The sequence below is a fragment of the Arachis ipaensis genome, chromosome B8, assembly GCF_059453495.1.
Source record: "Arachis ipaensis isolate K30076 ecotype BB chromosome B8, ASM5945349v1, whole genome shotgun sequence".
Classification (NCBI taxonomy): domain Eukaryota; kingdom Viridiplantae; phylum Streptophyta; class Magnoliopsida; order Fabales; family Fabaceae; genus Arachis; species Arachis ipaensis.
This window is the reverse complement of record NC_142443.1, coordinates 103,362,919-103,371,000: the sequence shown is the minus strand read 5'-3', so window position 1 is coordinate 103,371,000 and position 8,082 is coordinate 103,362,919. Positions and strand designations below refer to the sequence as shown.

Sequence of the window (8,082 nt, the reverse complement as noted above, 5' to 3'; positions counted from 1 at the left end):
GCATTCAATGCCTTCCCAATCTCTCCAGATTCGGCCTCTGCCTCAATGGTGATGGCCTTGCACTCTTCTCTTGGGTTCACCTCAGTGTTGCTTGGAAGAGTGGTAGGAAGAGTCTCAGGGATCCTCTTGCTCAGTTGACCAACTTGTACCTCCAAATTTCTAATGGAGGATCTTATTTCAGTCATGAAACTATGAGTGGTCTTGGAGAGGCTGGAAACCAGAGTGACTAAGTCAGAGAGGCTCTGCTTAGGGATCTCTATATTCCCTTGAGAAGATAGGAATGGTGGTCTGTTGTTGAACATATTCCGGTTCCTTCCACCTTGATTATTATTGAAACCTTGCTGAGGTTTCTGTTGATCCTTCCATAAGAGGTTAGGATGATTCCTCCATGAAGGATTGTAGGTATTTTCATAGGGTTCTCCCATGTAATTCACCTCCTCCATGGTGGGTTGATCAGGATCATAAGCTTCTACTTCAGAAGAAGCTTCCTGAGTACTGCCAGCTGGAGTTTGCATTCCAATCAAATGCTGAGAGATGATATTGACCTGCTGGGTTAAGATCTTATTTTGAGCCAATATAGCATTCAAAGTATCAACTTCAAGAACTCCTTTCTTTTGAGAGGTCCCATGGTTTACAGGATTTCTTTCAGAAGTGTGCATGAATTGGTTGTTTAAAACCATCTCAATGAGTTCTCTTGCCTCTGCAGGCGTTTTCTTCAAGTGGAGTGATCCACCTGTAGAGCTATCCAATGAGATTTTGGACATCTCAGACAGACCATCATAGAACACGCCTCTCATAGACCATTCTGAAAGCATGTCAGGAGGACATCTCTTGAGCAGTTGCTTGTATCTTTCCCAAGCTTCATAGAGGGATTCACCTTCTCTTTGTCTGAAGGTTTGAACTTCTACTTTGATTTTACTCATTCTCTGAGGGGGAAAGAATTTAGCCAAGAAAGCATTAACCAGCTTTTTCCAAGAGTCTAAGCTCTCTTTTGGTTGGAAATCCAACCATATCTTAGCTCTATCTCTTATAGCAAAGGGAAACAGCATAAGTTTTTAGACCTCAGGATTTACTCCATTAGTCTTAACAGTATCACAGATCTGCAAGAATTTATCTAAGAACTGATGTGGATCTTTCATTGGAAGTCCATGGAACTTGCAATTCTATTACAGAAGAGAGACTAACTGAAGCTTAAGCTTAAAATTGTTAGCTCCAATGGCAGGTACAAAGATACTTCAACCATAAAAGTCAGAGGTAGGCATAGTGAAGTCACCAATAACCTTTCTTGCATCTCCCTCAGGTTCAGCAATGTCTTCTATTTCTTGTTCAAAATTTTCTAAAAGGTTTCTTTCAGAGTGTTGTGCCTTAATTTGTTGTAAGCTCCTCCTTAAAGTCCTTTCAAGTTCAGGATCAAGATTAAAGAGGGGTTATTTATCCCTGTTCCTAGTCATAAATAAGAAAAGAAGAAACAAGAAAGAAAAAGAACGGGAATTTTGAAAAAGAATTTAGAAAAGATAAGATAAGAAAAAAATTTGAAAAAGATTTGAAAAAGATAAGATTTGAAATTTGATTTTGAAAAAGATTTGATTTTAAAGTTTGGATTTTAAAATTTTGAATTTTGAAAATTGAATTTTTAAATTTGAAATTTTGAAATAAGATAAGTTAAGAATTTTGAATTTTGAAAAAAAGGTAAAAGATAAGATAAGATTTTGAAAAAGATAAGATTTTTTTATTTTGAAAAGATTTGAATTTTGAAATTTTAAAACTATGATAAGATAAGATAAAAATTTTGAAATTAAAATCTGAATTTTTAATTAAAAATTTCGAAAATTTGATTAAAAGATAAGAAAAGATATTTTTTATTTTTGAATTTAATGAGGAAATAGAAAAACAAGTAAAAGACACAAAACTTAAAATTTTTAGATCAAAAGCACCTAGTTTTCGAAAATTTGAAGACAAACACCAAGGGACACCAAACTTAAAAATTTTAAGATCAAAACAAAAAGAAAACACAAGAACACTTTGAAGATTAAGAAGAACACCAAGAACAAGACTCAAAAAATTCAAAGAATACAAGAACATGCAAAAGACACCAAACTTAAAATTTTTGGAAAACCAAACACAAATTTTGAAAAGTTCAAAGAAAAACACAAGAAGACACCAAACTTAAAAATTGACACAAGATTTAACAAAAGAAACTATTTTTGAAAATTTTTTAGAAAGAAAGGCTCAAAGAAATCGAAAATAACCAAGAACAAAAACAAAAAGACTCAAACCAAGAACAAAGATTAAACAAAGAAAAGAAAATTTTTGAAAAAAGTTTTTTTTTTTTATTTTTTCGAAAATAAGGAAGAAGAAAATAAAAATAAAAGACTAAAATAAAATAAAATACGTGATCTAGGGAACAAGATAATCCGTTAGTTGTCCAAACTCGAACAATCCCCGACAACGGTGCCAAAAAGTTGGTACACGAATCCCCACACTTTGTACAGCTGTACCAGCAAGTGCACTGGGTCGTCCAAGTAATACCTGAGTGAGTCAGGGTCGATTGCATGAGGATTGTGGTTTGAAGCAAGCTATGGTTACCTTGCAGGTCTTAGTCAGGAGAAATCAAGAAGTTATTGGTTTGAATTTGGTTGAAGGCATAAAAGGGATAAAAAGTGTATAAAATACTTTGTGAATTTGAATGGAATCAGTAATAGGAAGAAGGTTAAGGATTGGAGTTGCTTTGTCTTTCTGAATTAACTCTGGTATCACTGTCCCTTTTGCTTGTGAATGATTTCTTCTATGGCAGGTTGTATGTGATCAATGACGTATGGCCGCAGTCATTAATCTCCTCTGCTTCAGATCAAACGCCGTATGGCCACGGTCATCCAATTTGAACTAGGGTGAAGCTCTAGCAGTTCATTTCCTTGGAGATCTTACTCAAAATGCCATAGACAAGGTTGAATCCTTCAGATCAGAGAATGCTGCTCCTTTGGGTTCTAGCCTCTACCACAGAGACCCTAATCTCCCATAAATTGGCTGAACTGGTGTCTCAAGAAGTCCCTAACGAAATCGTGGATTAACCGTCTGAGAGATGTATAATCAAGCTGGCGGTTCGTGCTTTCCAGCCACGTATTCACACGAACCCAAGTAGACATGGATGGTTGTCAGGCATACGGTCTTAGTATGATGAATGGAGCTGATTGTCACGGATCATCCCATTCACTATGTTGAAGAACGAATATACATCTTAGAATTAAATCAAACATGGATGGAAGAAAAATAGTAGTACTTTTATTAATCAATTAAACTTAGCAGGGCTCCTCCCCTCAACCTAGGAGGTTTAAAAACTCATACTGATATAAAATACAATGGTAAAAATAAAAATATGGTGTAATGTGGCTGAAGATGATGTTTATGATGATCGAATAACATAAATCTAATCCCTTAAATACTAAACTAATGACTAGTAAGGATAAAATAGTCTTTTTAGTGTTAAAATCTACTTCTGGGGCCCACTTGGTGAGTGTTTGGGATGAGCTTTGATGAGATCCATGTTTCTAGGGCGTTGAACGCTGGCTGGGGGGTCCTCTTTAGGCGGGTGGATGCTGGTCTCTTCTGCTTGGGTGCTGGACGCTTGAAAGGGGCAGGAGGCTGGCTTTGGACTCCAGTTTTAGACCTTTCAATCTGAAGTAAATTATGGAGTATTATACATTTCTGGAAAGCTCTGGAAGGCAGCTTTCCATAGCCGTTGAGAAACACTCTTTCCAGTGCAAGGAGGTCAGATCCAGACAGCATCTGCAGTACCTTCTCTGTCTTTGAATCAGACTTTTGCTCCAACTCCTCAATTTCAGCCAAAAATTACCTAAAATTGCATAAAAGCACAAACTCAAAGTAGAATCTAAAAATATGAATTTAACATTAAAACCTATGAAAACTTAATAAAAACTAAACAAAACATGCTAAAAACTATATGAAAATGATGCCAAAAAGCGTATAAAATATCCGCTCATCATACAGCTCTTGAGGTATCACCTCATGTACCTCCACCTCATTCCCTCGCATGAAGCAGTGAATCACGATGGCTCAGTCAATAGTCACTTCGCACCGGTTACTAGTGGGGATGATAGAGCATTGGATGATTTCCAACCATCCTCTAACTACGGGCTTGAGGTCAAGCCTTCTTAGTTGGACAAGCTTGTCTTGAGCATCCCTCTTCCACTTAGCTCCTTCCATACAAATGTCTGAAAGGACTTGGTCCAGCCTCTGATCGAAATTGACTCTTCTAGTGTAAGGGTGTGGGTCTCCTTGCATTAATGGTAGTTGGAGTGCCAACCTTACACTTTCCAAGCTAAAATCCAAGAGACGCTCTCAGACCATGGTGCGCCAATTTTTGGGATGTGGGTTCAAACTAGTGTTATGCTTTTTGGTAACCCAAGCATTGGCATAAAACTCTTGCACCATTAAGATCCTAACTTCCAAGATAGGATTGGTCAAAACTTCCCAACCTCTTCTCCGGATTTCTTGTTGGATCTCTGGGTACTCATTCTTTTTTAGCCTAAAAGAGACCTCGGGGATCACTCTTTTTTTTGCCACTACTTCATAGAAGTGGTCTTGATGAGCCTTGGTAAGGAATCTCCTCGTCTCCTAAGGTTTGGAAGTGAAAGCAATTGCTTTTTCTTTCCTCTTTCTAGAGAATTCTCTGACTTTGGGTGCCATTAGTGTGATTGGAAAGCAAAAAGCAGAACTTTTCCAATGCCAAAATTAAAGGCTTTGCTCGTTTGGGAGCAAACTAACAAGAGAAGAAGATACTAGTAGAAGATGGAAGAAAGAGATGGAGAAGAGAGGGGGGAGGCTTCGGCCATGTGTGTGGGAAAGTGAAGAGGAATGTTGTGTGAGTAGGAAGGGGTAAATGAGGGGGTATTTATAGGGGGATTGGGCCAGGGTTCGGTTAAGGAGGGGTATTGAGTGGAAAAGTTTTGAATTTGAATTTGGTAGGGTTGGTGGAAATTGGGAAGAGAAAAAGGTGATGTGGATGTGATTGGTTGAGGGTGTATGGGGAAGAGTGTATGTGAGGAAGAGTGTATGTAGGGAAGAGTGTTTGTGGGGAAGAGGGAAAGTAAGAGAGAGAAGAAGATTGGGTAGGTGGAGATTCTGTAGGACCCATTGGTCCTGAGAGGCTAGGGAATTCTAATTCCCTGCCCCCTTGTGGGCGTTGAACGCCCAGCCTCTGCTCCCTGGCTGGCGTTCAACGCCAGCTTTCTGTTCCATGTAGGGCGTTGGATGCCCTTTAGGGTCTCCCTTCCTGGCATTCAACGCCAGGTCTCTGCTCCTTGAAAGGCGTTGAACACCCAGAATGGTCCCATTCTAGTGTTCAACGCCAATAACCTACTCCCTCTTTGGCGTTGGACACCCACATTTCTCCCTGTGTGGCATTCAATGCCAGCTTTCTTACCCATATGAGGTGTTGAACACCCCCTCCTGTCTCCTTATCTAGTGTTCAACGCCAGCAAGGTGTCTACTCCAGGGTGTTCTGTTTCCATCTCTGAATGTCTCTGTCTCTAACTACTGCACATGATCACAAACTTTAAAAAGGACATAACTATGAAAGTAACTTAATATAACTCGAATAGAAATACCCAAAACTAGGAATACTAAAAATATGATTGGGTTGCCTCCCAACAAGCGCTTCTTTAACGTCACTAGCTTGACTGTCAGCTCCTTTACGGAGATAGATCGGGGCTCAGAATTTCACCCCTTTCAGTGAACTTCCTTCCTATGCTCTCATGGATGAGCTCCATGTGTTCTAGAGACAGAATCTTATTCACAGTATGCGAAATGACTAGATTGTCTGTGAAGACAACTCTCATGTCATGTGAGAGGCCTTCAGTGGGAATTTTTGTATCCATCCAGCCCTTAGGTATCTTTTTCTTAGTACCTTCATTCTCATTGCTTGATGATGGTTTTTCAACACCAAACTTAGATTTGGTGTATGGAGGCTCTTTAAAGCTCTGTACAGAGAGAGATGGTTGAAACACTAAGTGTTGCATAGTTGTCTCCCCTTTAGGGAGGGAATTAGGTTTAGACATCTTGAACAAGATGTGATCTTTCCATAACTGCAGAACAAGCTCTCCCTTTGCCACATCAATTATGGAATTGGCAGTGGCTAGGAAATGTCTTCCAAGGATGATGGATTCATCCTCGTCCTCTCCAGTATCTAAGATTATAAAATCTACAGGGATGTAAAAGTTTTCAATCTTTACTAAGACATCCTCTACCAGACCATATGCCTTTTTCAGTGATTTGTCTGCCATCTCTAATGAGATCTTGGCAGCTTGCACCTCAAAGATTCCCAGTCTCTCCATGACAGAGAGAGGCATGAGGTTTATACTTGACCCTAGATCGCATAAAGCCTTCTTAAAGGTAATTGTCCCTATGGTGCAAGGGATTAGGAAGCGTCTGGAATCTGGCAGCTTTTGAAGTAGTTTCTGCTGAACTAAGGCATTGAGTTCCTTGGTGAGCATTGGAGGTTCGTCCTCCAATGTCTCTGTGCTAAATAACTTGGCATTCAGCTTCATCAAGATTCCTAAGTACCGAGCAACTTGCTCTTCCCTAGTTTTCTCTTCCTCATCAGAAGAGCAGTATTCTTCAGAGTCTATAATCTACAACCAGGCATTCAAGTGAACCTCTATGGTCTCCTCATGAGTTCTTGTTTCTTTTAGTTCTTCAACAAGGGAGTCCTTAATGGGTGTAGAACGCTCATCCTCCCCCATTGTGGCATTTAACGCCAAGACTTGTTCCTTTTTGGGTGTTGAACGCCCAGCCTCTACTCCCTAGCTGGCGTTCAATGCCAAGACTTGTCCCTCTTTGGGTGTTGAATGCGCAGCCTCTACTCCCTGGCTGGCATTCAACACCAGAAGGTCCTCTTCAAATTCGGCCTTAGTTTTCATACTGAGGGCTTTGCACTCTTCTCTTGGGTTTACTTTAGTGTTACTTGGAAAAGTGTTAGAAGGGATCTCAGGGATCCTTTTACTCAGCTGAGCAATCTATACCTCCATATTCCTAATGGAAGATCTTGTTTCAATAATGAAACTGTGAGTGGTCTTAGAGAGATCAGAGACTATGGTGGCTAAGTAAGAGAGACTCTGTTTAGAAGTCTCCATCTGTTGCTAAAAAGGTGGGAATGGTCTGTTCTTAAACCTATTTTGGTTCCTTCCACCTTGGTTACTATTGAAGCTTTGCTGAGGCTTCTGTTGATCCTTCCATGAAAAGTTAGGATGATTCCTCCATGATGAGTTGCAGGTGTTTCCATAAGGCTCAGTGTTGGGATTTCCTAAGTAATTTCCCAAATAGTTAACCTCCTCCATCATGGGTTAATCTGGATCATAGGCATGTCCTTCATAGGAAGCTTCTTGAGTGCTGTCAGCTGCAGCTTATGATCCAGTCAGATGCTGAGAGATCATGTTGACCTGCTGGGTCAGGATCTTATTCTGAGCCAATATAGCATTCAGAGTGTCAACCTCCAGGACTCCTCTCTTCTGAGCTACCCCATTGTTCACAGGGTTCCTCTCAGAAGTGTACATGAAATGGTTGTTTGCAACCATGTCAATGAGTTCCTGTGCCTCTTCAGGCATTTTCTTTAAGTGGAGTGAACCACCAGCAGAGTGGTCCAATGCCATCTTGGACATCTCAGAAAGGCCATCATAGAAGATATCTAGCATGGTCCAGCTTGAAATCATGTTAAGAGGGCACCTTCTGATCAGTTGCTTGTACCTCTCTCAGGCTTCATAGAGGGATTCACCCTCTTTCTGCCTGAAGGTTTAAACTTCCACCCTGAGTTTACTAAGCTTCTGAGGTGGAAAGGACTTGGTCAAAAATACATTGACCACATTCTCCCAAGAGTCTAGGCTTTCCTTAGGTTGAGAATCCAGCCATAACCTAACTCTGTCGCTTTCAGCAAAAGGGAAAAGTATAAGCTTGTAAATCTCTTGATCTACTCCATTAGTCTTTACAGTATCACAGATCTGTAAGAAATTAAAGATGAATCTGTTGGAATCTTCCTGTGGAAGTCCATGAAACTGGTAGTTCTGTTGAACT

At 40.1% G+C, this 8,082-nt stretch overlaps 2 non-coding genes across 2 annotated transcripts; both read left to right on the top strand.

The window, feature by feature from the left end:
• The first annotated feature begins 808 nt into the window (after positions 1 to 808).
• On the top strand, positions 809 to 917 carry LOC148549067 (small nucleolar RNA R71). The gene has a single exon (XR_015898178.1). It is a non-coding gene; the product is annotated as a small nucleolar RNA R71 (small nucleolar RNA).
• A 6,800-nt stretch (positions 918 to 7,717) lies between these two features.
• LOC148549066 (small nucleolar RNA R71) lies at positions 7,718 to 7,826 on the top strand. Its single transcript, XR_015898696.1, has one exon. It is a non-coding gene; the product is annotated as a small nucleolar RNA R71 (small nucleolar RNA).
• Positions 7,827 to 8,082: the final 256 nt, after the last annotated feature.